The sequence below is a fragment of the Tauraco erythrolophus genome, chromosome W (genome assembly GCF_009769465.1).
Source record: "Tauraco erythrolophus isolate bTauEry1 chromosome W, bTauEry1.pri, whole genome shotgun sequence".
NCBI classification, from domain to species: Eukaryota; Metazoa; Chordata; class Aves; order Musophagiformes; family Musophagidae; genus Tauraco; species Tauraco erythrolophus.
Genome location: NC_141497.1, coordinates 26896935 through 26909411, shown reverse-complemented (window position 1 = coordinate 26909411; position 12477 = coordinate 26896935). Strand labels below are relative to the sequence as shown.

The 12477-nt window shown below is 46.7% G+C and overlaps 1 pseudogene; it reads left to right on the top strand.

Annotated features, from left to right (window-relative positions):
- The first annotated feature begins 3391 nt into the window (after window positions 1-3391).
- Window positions 3392-6017, top strand: LOC147526278 (uncharacterized; annotated as a pseudogene).
- The last annotated feature ends 6460 nt before the right edge of the window (window positions 6018-12477 follow it).

Below are 12477 nucleotides of genomic sequence, written 5' to 3'. Positions count from 1 at the left end.
CAAGATGCGTCTGCCCTGACCTGCAACATCAGAAACAGAACAGGCAACATCCGAACGATGGCCAGAATGGAGATCATCCATCAAATGACCCTTCTAATGGAAATAATGACATCGGCCATCAACCTGTTCCTTCCACGAGTAGAGACTAAATTTCAAGTCTCTGTCGGAGTCAGAATGTTAGAATTAATAACTAAATGTATGACTGGTTTGCTAGATGTATCTCCCATGGTATTGCTGAAAAATCTCCCTGCTTGATTTAAACTAATCTTAAAACAAAAAGGGGGAATTGTGGAGAAACCTTTTGGCTGCTGCAGCATCCTGTGAAGGTTCTTTCCCTATGCAGGCTAACTAAGAAACACCTGTAGCTCGTTACACTGGGAAAGTTACCTTGAAACAGGTGCTGTAGCATTCAGCCAATCACTCTGGGAGATGGATGGTCAAGTGACCAATAGCCTTGACCCATCTAGCAAATCATGTGACTCCTGACTATTTAAGGCAGGGCGTTTACTCCTAAGGGTGAGGCATTTCCTCCTGAGCCTTGGAGGAGTGTGGGCCTTCCTTAGAGTAAGCCTGAAGCCTTCGCATTAGAGCATTGGTCTACTTAGAGCCACCTGAAGCCTTCCAGCTGCGACAACTGCTCATTATTCAGATGGTTGTAAATCACCTCCAGCACAGCTAACTCCCTCAAGTACTGGATACCTCTTTCCATAGTGGTCCACTTGCCTGGGTGACATGTCATATCATCCTTGAAGGGGTACCTTTCCTTCACGCTTGACAGAAGTCGCCTCCAGAGGCTGAGGATTTTTTTTTTTTTTTTCCAATTGCATTGTCGATGTCCTTTTCCCTGGACAAGGATCTCAGCTGCCTGGCTTTCCTACCATCTAGTTCCAGGCCATCAGCTCCATTATCTCAGCATCGGAGCAGCCAGGTAACCATGTTCTTGTTTTGAAGGCGGCTGAAATCCTTCCACATATCTCACAGCTCACCTTGGGATAGAGATCAGAAAATCAGTCTCATGTGTGGGCTCTGCCTCTTCCTGTTCTTGTGATGGCCCTGGTTCATCTTCATCCCTTACTAAGTGAACTGTTTTTTATGCATTTTTTCTTCTGTACAGGGGCAACTGATACCAGAACAGGGGGGTTCTCTGGTTCAGCTGCAGTGTCTGTCATTTTGTCATCAGATCCAGGGACCTCCTCTCCCCTTTGAGAGTGCTGAAGAGTGTTAGACAAGGCAGCTCGGTAGGCGTGGGCCCAGCCTCAGCACATTGCACTGATCTGGGTCTCCCAGGGATCGCCAGGGTGACAGCATAGTTTTTCCAAACATTCTATCAGTTTTTCAGGATTCTGCACTTGTTCAGAGGTGAAGTTCCGAAACACTGGAGGTACCAACTGTCTTAGGCCTTTGCCCCTGCTCTCCCACACGCCCTGCCACTCATAACTATGTGGCCTCAGGGCGGATCTCTCTGGGATATCGTTAAATACTCGTTTAACTCCAATCAAAACCCGAAACACCTTCAGGACACAGAGCATTGAGACCACGCTGGCTAGGACACTCCCAGAGTATTCAAAATCCTCAAAGGCCGTTGTAATCAGCCGGAATGAGAAGGGCGGGGTGCAGAACGGGGGGAGGGGAAAGGGACCCTCTCCTGCCTTCCCCAGGGACTGGGCGCGGTTACCGGCAAATTGCGAGAGGTGGCGCCCGAGACACGGGCACGATGCCAACGCCACGTACACGGACCAGCCCAGCTGCGTGGCCAGCGCCGCGATCGTGTCATAAAGCGATATGAGACAGGACAGCACAATGAGAGCCCGGCCCCCTCTGCCCGCGGTGATGAACAGCCCCGCAGGGAATACATCGGAATACAAGAAGGACATAGAGCTACTGGAACGAGTCCAGAGGAGGGCCACGAAGATGATCAGAGGGCTGGAGCACCTCTGCTATGAAAATAGGCTGAGAGAGTTGGGGCTGTTCAGCCTGGAGAAGAGAAGGCTCCGGGGTGATCTTATAGCAGCTTTCCAGTACCTAAAGGGGGCCTACAGGAAAGCTGGAGAGGGACTTTTTACAAGGGTGTGTAGTGATAGGACAAGGGGCAATGGATTTAAACTGAAAGAGGGCAGATTTAGGTTAGATATAAGAAAGAAATTTTTCACTCTGAGGGTGGTGAGGCAGTGGAACAGGTTGCCCAGAGAAGTTGTGGATGCCCCATCCCTGGCAGTGTTCAAGGCCAGGTTGGATGAGGCTTTGGGCAACCTGGTGTAGTGGAGGGTTTCCCTGCCCATGGCAGGGGAGTTAGAACTAGATGATCTTTAAGGTCCCTTCCAACCCTAACCGTTCTATGATAAACCAAGCACACTCAACCAGCTAGTTATGCTGCGCTTGATGCGCCCTGGGACATGGTTGGTCCTTTGGGCTGCCAGGGCACACTGCTGACTCATATTCAACTTGCCATCAATCCAACTGCCCAGATCTCTTTCTGCGGGGCTGCTCTCCAACCTCTCATCCCCCAGTTTGTATCTATAACCAGGATTACTCCATCCCAGATGCAGAATTTGGCACTTGCTCTTCTTAAATTTCATATGATTGGTGATTGCCCAGCTCTCTAGTCTATCCAGATCTCTCTATAAGGCCTCTGTACCCTCGAGGAAGTCCACAGCTCCTCTTAGTTTAGTATTGTCGGCAAAGTTACTTAATGTACATTTGATTGCTGCATCCAGATCATTTATAAAACATTAAAGAGCACTGGCCCTAAAATTGAGCCCTGGGGAACCCCACTGGTGACTGGTCGCCAGCCTGATGTAACCTCATTTACCATAACTCTTTGAGCCTGACCTGTCAGCCAATTGCTCACCCATCGTATTATGGACTTGTCTAGCTGTGTGCTGGACATATTGTCCAGAAGGATACTGTGAGAGACAGTATCAAAAGCTCTGCTAAAATAAAAAAACACATCTACTGGCTTCCCTTGGTCAACTAGATGGGTGACTTTGTCATAAAAGGAAATACTTATTTAAGCTGGACTTTCCCCTTATGAACCCATGCTGGCTATGACCAATGACTGTGTTGTCTCTCATGTGTTTTTCAATAACTCTCAGAACAATCTCCATAATTTTACCAAGCACTGAAGTGAGACTGACAGGCCTGTAATTACCAGGGTCTTCTTACCCTTCTTGAAAATCAGGACAATATTTGCCAGCTTCCAGTCAACTGGGACCTCTCCAGACTCCCAGGACCATTGAAAAATAATGGAGAGAGGTCCCATGATGACATCAGCCAGCTCTTTCAGTCCCCTGGGATGAATCCCATCAGGCCCCATAGACTTATGTGCATCCAGCTGGAGCAGCAAGTCTTGAACAAGTTCAGGGTCAGCTGGGAGTTTATCATCTCCCCAATCATGGTCTTCCAACACAGGGCTCTAGGGGTCCCAGGACCCATCGTCGGTGTTGAAGACAGAGGTAAAGAAGGCATTAAATGTCTTTGCTTTGTCTACATCCCTATTTGTGAGGTGACTGACCTCATCAAGCAATGGACCAATGTTATCTCTGATCCTCCTTTTGCTGTTAACATATTTTTAAAAGCCCTTTTTGTTGTCCTTCACAGTGCTGGCCAGTTCAAACTCTAATCGAGCTTTGGCCACACAAATTATCTCCCTACAGTGGCAAACAGCATCTCTATAGTCCTCCTGTGTCACCTGTCCTTGCTTCCAATGTCCATATGCTTTCCTTTTCCACCTAGAGTTCTAGAAGATCCCTGCTCAGCCAAGACAGTCTTCTGCCCTGCTTGCTTGACTTGCAACATTTTGGAATTGCCTGCTCCTGTGCTCTTAAAAGATGGCTCTTAAAAAGTGACCAGCATTCATGGACCCTAATACCTTCAAAAGCAGATTCCCAGGGGACCTTACTAACTAGAAACATAGAATCATAAAATCAGAATCATTTAGGTTTGAAAAGACCCTTAAGATCATTGAGTCAACCGTAAACCTAACACTGTCAAGTCCACCACTAAACCATGTCCCCAAGCACCACATATACACATCTTCTAAATACCTCCAGGGACGGTGACTCAACCACTTCTCTGGGCAGCCTGGTCCAATGCTTGACAACCCTTTCAGTGAAGAATTTTTTCTTCATATTCAATCTAAACATCCCCTGGTGCAACTTGAGGCCATTTCCTCTCGTCCTATCACTTGCTACTTAGGATAAGAGATGGACATCCATCTCGCTACAACCTCCTGTCAGGTAGTTGTAGAGAGTGGTAAAGTCTCCCCTCAGCCTCCTTTTCTCCAGGCTAAACAATCCCGGTTCCCTCACCTGCTCCTCATAAGACTTGTGCTCTAGACCCTTCATCAGCTTCTTAGCCCTTCTTTGGACACGCTCCAGCACCTCAATGTCTTTCTTGTAGTGAGGGGCCCAAAACCAAACACAGTATTTGAGGCGTGGCCTCACCAGTGCTGAATACAGGGGGACGATCACTTCCCTAGTCCTGCTGGCCACACTACTTCTGATGCAATCCAGGATGCTACTGGCCTTCTTGGCCACCTGGGCACACTGCTGGCTCATATTCAGCCAGCCGTCCACCAACACGCTCAGGTCCTTTTCTGCCAGGCAACTTTCCAGCCACTCTTCCCCAAGCCTGGAGCGTTGCATAGGGTTGTGGTGACCCAAGTGCAGGACCCAGCACTTGGCCTTGTTGAACCTCATACAGTTGGCCTCAGCCCATCGATCCAGCCTGTCCAGAGCCCTCTGTAGAGCCTTTCTACCCTCAAGCAGATCAACACTCCCACCCAACTTGATGTCATCTGCAGACTTACTGAGGGTGCGCTCGATCCTCTCATCCAGATCATTGATAAAGATATTAAACAGAACTGGCCCCAATACTGAGCCCTGGGGAACACCACTTGTGACCAACCATCAACTGGATTTAACTCCATTTGCCACAACTCTTTGGGCCTGGCCATCCAGCCAGTTTTTTACCCAGTGAAGAGTACGCCTGTCCAAGCCATGAGCAGCCAGTTTCACCAGGAGAATGCTGTGGGAAATGGTGTCAAAGGCTTTATTAAAGTCTAGGTAAACAACATTCACAGCCTTTCCTTCATCCACTGAGTCAACTAGCTCCTTCAGCAGCCTGAAGTCTGCTCTCCCCATATCCAGGGACAAAGTTTCTCTGGCAGGTTTTTTCCTATCATCTCCAATGATTTGAAACTCAACTGCTTCGTGGTCACTGTGACCAAGACAGTCACCAATCACCACCAGAGTTCTTCTCTGTGGTTTGATGAAAACTTATTGTAACTTGAAAATCATCAAGTTGTGATTTATATTTACCTCATTGTCTTGTATCAATAAAATATATTGCTGCTTCTCTCTTACAAGTTAAGTGCATCACTCCATCTGTGACAAATTGACGTAGTTGGCAGGATGGCAAGTAGTATCACCGATTATTTACGGAGGCATGGAGTGAACCCAAGTCCCAACTTCTCAGAAAAGTGGGCTCCTGACATTTGGCATAATTAGGAAGCCATTGAAGAGCACCTAAAATAACTAGGGGCCACACAAAGGATGGAAAGGGGAAAGGAGTTATCTGCAAGATGCTAGGTACCTGTTTAAAAGCTGTATATCAAGAAAGGGAGAATAGAAATAGAAAGGAGAAGGACCTAGAGAAAGAAATAGAAGGTAGAAAAGCAACTGAGCTGTTACTGTCTTTAAAAACTGAACAGCTGCAGAAACAGTTACAGGAAGAAAAGGAGAAAAGACAAAAGTTGGGAGAAAAGGTCAAGATGATGCTTCTGCAGGGTCCCCGCGCCCCTGACTTCCTACAGATTAGGAAACTAATAGTATCTCTTTAAGATTGGGATGGAGACATCTGGGGTGATTCTGATCCCCACAAATCCTCCTGAATATGAAGCCACATCCATTGTTAAAACAGAAGGAACTGTGGGACCTTGGAGTGGTCATCCACAGCATACTACATGAACCATCCCCTGGGATCTCTTTCAATTGACAAATTTGCAAGAGAGATTGTGATGGTTTGATGGGGGGGGGAGGGGGGTTCTGGTGGCAGGAGAGGGGATTTGCTCCCTGTGACCTCCCGGTTCTGGCCACCAGATTGGACTCCCATCCCCCTCGGGATTTGAGCCAATCAGTGCCTCTGCGAATTGCCCTATTTAAGCTGGGACAAAGGAACCGGAAAAGGTGTGCCTTTGCCCAGGAGCGAGGAGAGGGGAGGAGGGTGCTGTCCCGGCTCCCGGCCGGGCGGCGGCCCGCGCCAGGCCGGTGCCACCCGCTGAGGATGGCCGCGACAGAGCCGCTTGGGGAACTCGGGGAGAGCCCCGCTCCCAGGGTGCCCACCGGGCCGAGTTCACCCAGAGAGGACTGAGATCTGAGAGAAACGGCTACACAGACACCAGGTCAGTGAAGATGGAACGGGACAAGGTGTGCCGGAGCTGAGTTTCCCCTGCAACCGGTGGCGAGACGTCAAGCGCCCCCCCTGCAGCCAGGACGGTCTCGGTGAAGCAGAGATCCACTCGCGGCCCGTGGAGAAGCCCATGTTGGAGAAGAGATGCCTGGGCCTGAGGATGGTCGTGAAGCATGGGACGCACGACAAGGTAGAGGCGCATCTAGAGTCTGTGTGACGACCCACGCCAGAGCAAGTGACAACAACTCCCTAAGAATCCGAGACTGTGGTAAAGCCCGCACTGGAGCAATCCGATGGGGAAGGATTGCATCCTGTGGGTAGGACTCACACTGGAGAAGTTTGTGGATTTTCCTCATGAGTAGGGGATCCACTGGAGCAAGGGAACAAAAGGGTGTAAGGACTCCTTCTCCTTTAAGAAAGGAGCGGCAGTAACAACATGGATGAACTGATCTGCACTCCCCCATTCCCTGTCCCCCTGCGCCGCTGGGGAAGGAAGGTAGAGCCGGGAAGAAAAGGAAAAGCGGGGGGAGGGTGTTGTTTTTAAGATCTGGCCTTGTTTTTTTTTATCCTCTTGATTAACTGGTTTTCTTTGTGTCTATCTTTTCAAAGTAACTGTTAATAAAATGAATTGTTTTATTCCCAAGCCGAGTCTGTTTTGCTCGGGACCATGGTTGGTGGGTGCTCCCTCTGTTCTTGTCTCGATCCTCAGTCCCTTTATTACATTTTATTTTTTCTCCTCTCCACTTTACTGGAGAAGGAGTGAGAGAGTGGCTGTGTGGAGTTTAGTTGCCGGATTGGCCTAAACCACGACAGAGATATAGCAGGAAACCAGGTGAAACTGAATACTTGTGGCGAGTATGCTGTAGTGGTTTTTGGACTGAGGGTCGAGACAAGAACCGAGAGGGAGCACTCAACAACCATGGTCCCGGGCAAAACATGACTCAGGCTTTTTCTTAAAACAAAACAATTTATTAACAGTTACTTAACAAGAGACAAAAGGGAACAAAACCGGTTACTTGAGAGGAGAAAGAGAAAACAAGGCCAGATCTTAAACACAACCACCTCCCCACCCCCCTTTCCTTTTGTTCCTGGCTCCTTTCTCAAAGGAGGAGGAGTCCTTACACCATTTTTCCCTTGATTCAGTGGATCCCCTACTCACGAGGAAAAAATCCCCAAACTTTTCCAGCGTAAATCCTGCCCGCAGGATTGCAATCCTTCCCCATGGATTGCACCAGTTTGGGCTTTACCAGTCTTGGCCTCTTAGGGAGCTGTTGCCACTCGCGTCGGCGTGGGTCGTCCCACGGACTCCAGATGCCTCCACGACCTCGTCGTGCATCCCATGCCTCATTATTAACAGTACCTGGTCGTGCATCCCCTGCTCCACGACCTCTTCTAGGCTCAGGCATCTCTTTCCCCGACGTGGGCTTCTCCACAGGCTGCGAGTGGGTCTCTGCTCCACCAAGTCTATCTTGGTTGCAGGGGGGGCCACCTGCCAGCTCACCACCGATTGCAAGGGAAACCTCAGCTCCGGCACACCTCCTCCCGCTCCATCTTGACTGACCTGGTGTCGGTGTGGCCGTTTCTCTTAGATCTTAGTCCTCTCTGGGTGAACTCGGCCCAGTGAGCACCCCGGGAGTGGGGTGCTTCCCGAGTTCCCCGGGCCGGCAGCCGTCTGGCCGGTGGCCAGGGAGCGAGGGCAGTGCCCTCCTCCCCTCTCCTCGATCCTGGGCAAAAGACCTTTTCCCGTCCCTTTGTCTCAACTTAAATAGGGCAATTCGCAGAGGCGCCGATTTGGCTCAACCCCCCGAGGGGGATGGGACTCAGATCTGGTGGCACAGGGAGCAAATCCCCTCTCCTGCCACCAGAACACCCCCCCACATCAAACTATCACATATGCCTAAATGGTGGTGACTGAATGAGATTGAGTGAGGACGAAGCAAACAGCTATTTGGGTCTGGGTGTTACAAAACTTTGTCAAAATAATCAAGTAGAAAAGTTTAATAGAAAAGCTGAAAAGCAAAATGTGTAAGTTAGGATTGTTAAATTTAATAAGTAACTATAGAGACCTCACTAGAAAATTACTGGATGTTTTAAACCAAGGACCATAAAGACCTCGCCAGCCAGCTGCTGGATTCGTGTATTGTTTTAAGCCAGAGAACCATGGAGTTCTCACCAGCCAACCACTGGGAGTTCTTTTATTGGATTAAGAAACAAATAAAGTGGTCACGGACACCAGTTCTGCTGGTTGAAACCCCCCTTTGTTACCCCTTCCCATCTTGATTCGAATATTAAGGATTATAATCAGTAAAAATAAGTAGAATTAACCAATGACTGTTATAGGGTAGGAATATTGATAAGGTGATGTAACTAGCAAAACCAATCATTTTAAAGGTCAAATTTAAGAGCGAGAATAATATGCAATTTTATGTAAAAGAAGTTATGTAACGATGATTCAACAAAAAAGTCTATAAAAACCTATGGATTCTGATACTAAGGTGGACACACTTGGACAGAGCTATCCCCCATGTCCCCAGTGCTGAAATAAAGGAGTGTCTGTTTATCTACCTTGTGTAGATGAGTTTTCTTCCTGGCTGGTAACATGGGAATTTTCTTAAATTTAGGACCCAACTCGACAAATATACCTCATTCTATCACCAGTCAAGTAGCTTATTGGGCTGGAGGAATAGACAGCATGGAGAGAGGTGAACCCTCCATAATCCCCATTAAATCTCTAAGTGAGCTCTCTACAGCCATCACAAAAGTCACTTGCATACAAGCCATGCACAATCCAGGACCCCATGATGTCTCACTCCCTGCTACAGTAGTGTGAAATATGTTCATTTGATTCGTGTCAATATGGGACAATGGATGGATGTGCAAATAAGTGGCGAGGAGTAGGGTGTGCTTATTCAAGATAAGTGATTGTCTTAGTTTAAGATCTCTGTGAAATGCAAAAACATAACCCTGCAAAATGCCTCATGATGCTACTAACCAGGAGCCCCAATTGTGATTAATGAGTTCACCTGATACATGGCAATATAAAACAATGTTAGGGCCGCACAGTGAAATATGACCTTCTCTGTATATGTAACCTTTAACCATTCTGTTCGTTCTTGTATAACCGTAGTCCTACAGAAAGCAGAATGGTATGGATATAGTTCTCGCTTCTTGCAAAAGCCACCTAACGTTTTGTTTTTTTTTTTTCTCTTCTTCTTTTGCTTTACTGCCAGTTGCAAGGTGTTAGACAAGAGGGGCCTAGGGGCCTGTATGCGCTTAATCTCTAATCTCGCTTAACCACTTTTAAGTTAGCTTGCTTAAGTCATGTATCTGTAAGTTGCATAACCCTTGTGTAAGATAAGCAGGAGGCAAGATGGAGAACAAGGACGGTCCTGATGACTTTGCAGAGCAGAGTCATGATGACTTCGCTAGTTTTCTGGGGAGGTGAAAAAGTCATCACGAGGAAGACATACACCCTTCATCCCTGAGACCCCTACTCACGACCACCAGGAGACACTGCGCACGCACAACTGGGGGGGTTAGGGGTGGAGACTATGGAGATGACTTCTCTGAGCTCATTGTAATAAGACCACCTTTTCTCGGAAATAATTAAGAATATGTATTAGTAAAAGGAATATAAACCAGAAATAAGAACTATATGGTGTGCGTCTTGGTGGAGCGGAGACTCCCGGCGCACCCAGCGCTGTTTGCTTGTTTTTATTCGCCTAATAAATTGTAAACTTTAATTAGAGTTCTGTTTGGGACTCACTCATTTATCACATAGAAGAGATTCTGATTGGAGGAACTTCCCCTGAGAATGTGGGAGAAGTGGCAGCAGGAGTGTGGCAAGCAATAAATAAAGCAGAAGTTGAGATTCCACCTGGAAAATGTCAGGGAACAAGTAACGAAGTAAAATTTTTAGGTACTTGGTGGATAGCAGGCAGTGCAGTGATTCCTCCAGATGCCTTAAGAAAAATCAGAGCTACAAATGCCCCAATCAAGGAAGGAGTTATAACAATTAATGGGAACTTTAGGATATTGGAGGAAGCATGTACCTGGATTTTCTATCATTTCCTGTCCATTATACTCACTGTTATGTAAAGGCAAACCCTGGGAGTGGAAATTAGAACATAAAGAGGTGGTCAAAACCCTAACTGAAGAATTAAAAACATATCAGTCACTGGGACCAGTACACCTCTGTTACCCAACAATGAAGGGGTTAAAGTTTTTGTGCAAGAATTTCATGAAGGGTTTAGTAGGCAGTAGGTGATTTACACATAACCTAAAGAACAGAACAAGATGAGCATCCTTGAAGCTGCCAGAAGTGATTATGAAGGGAGACTCTTTATCCAGAACTGTCTGCCCTTGGAGGGAACATCCCAGAAAATGTATAAACTTTGTTCTCATGTTTCTCTGAGCTGTGAACATGCGCAGCAGTGACTTGGTGAAAAGGTAATTCCGGCCGGGGGAGATTGCGACCACCGACTCATGGACCACCTACCCTAAACATACCCCAGCTCTGTGACTTCCAGGAGAGGAAAAACTAACCTGTGCTGGAGTGCCAGTCGGTGCTGCCTATACTGACACATTAACCTTTGATTTGCTGTATGGACCGTCATGGAAATTGCCTGATGGTTCCTTAAGGAGTTTTGCAGGGTGGGGCGATAAAGATCGGCTGTGGGTTCACTCTGACTTTGTAAACCTGAACTTGTTAGAAGTGTCTATTCCTTTGCCCCCACCCCAGATCACAAATACAAAATAAAATCCTCTGCCAGCTGCAGTGCAGACAGGGATTGACGGAGTGGTGAAAGACCTAGAGGAGCGAGATATTATCACTCGCACTCACTCCCCCTATAATTCTCCTGTCTGGCCGGTTAAAAAGCCAAATGGGCAATGGAAGCTCACCATCGATTACAGGCAATTGAATGCCAACACTGCACCTTTTATGGCAGCCGTACCAAACATTGCAGATGGTGGATAATACTCTCATTTTAACTAACATTTGCCAGTTGTATTCACTACTGAGTGTGGTTCTTTTTTTTTTTTTTTTCTTTTCTCCCTTTCAGGAATTTTTGATAAACTGCATGTGGACAAGTGGATATACCTCCTATTAATATTAATTTTAGCTGTAACACTATTCTTACTGGTCATGGTAATCTGGTAACCTAAATTCTTAAAAAAAAAAAGTGGCTAATCGACAGGTTGTGATTGTGATATTATTCTACATTTTACCCTCGATTTATAACCAGAAGAACCCAGAATGGCCATGGTCTCAAGCTTTTGTCCGTTATACAAGCAGCATGGGGCGATACCCCAGCAGCAACCCTTTGAATTTAGCCACTGTAGTGATGCATGACACCAAAGTATACCACTCACAAGAGTGGAAATGGGACAGAAATAAATGGATTTATGTCCTAACAGGAACAATTGGGGAAAATACCCAAGTAGGACGTAGAAATATCAGTGGGTCAACATATGAAAAAGCTTCCCAAATTACGATTTCTAGTAACCTATTGGAAACGGAATGGCAAAAATTCAATCCAAACATCACAATTGGATCCTGTTCCACCAAAGAATGAAACTGTGCTAAGCATGACTCCACTATAATTTGTAGCAGCACATTAGACCCCAGTACAGTAAATGTTGAAGTCACCAAGTCTTGTATCAGTGAACAAGGGAACTGTTGGCACAATTTTACCTTAATTAAACCTGCTTATGTGACATGCCATTGGCAGCAAAAGCAACCTGTCCCACTGGGTCTAACATTTAGATTCAAAATTAATGCTGTGGCCAACTCCTTGATGATGCTTGTTGCAGTGGTCACATATCATGGCACGGATACCCCAGTCACCTTGAATAATGGAAATGGAGTTCTACCCTTTTTCACTGTGGTACGTGGTGATGACATTACTGTACGATGTAGATTGATTAATGAATCCTTCATTAAACCCGTAGCTATGGAATTGAACGCCAAGGTCCTATCATATTATGTGAGGATCAAAAACAAGATTGTTGGTTTTAATTTGGCCTCTGTACAAAATCCTTATAGGATCATATGTAACAAGACCCACT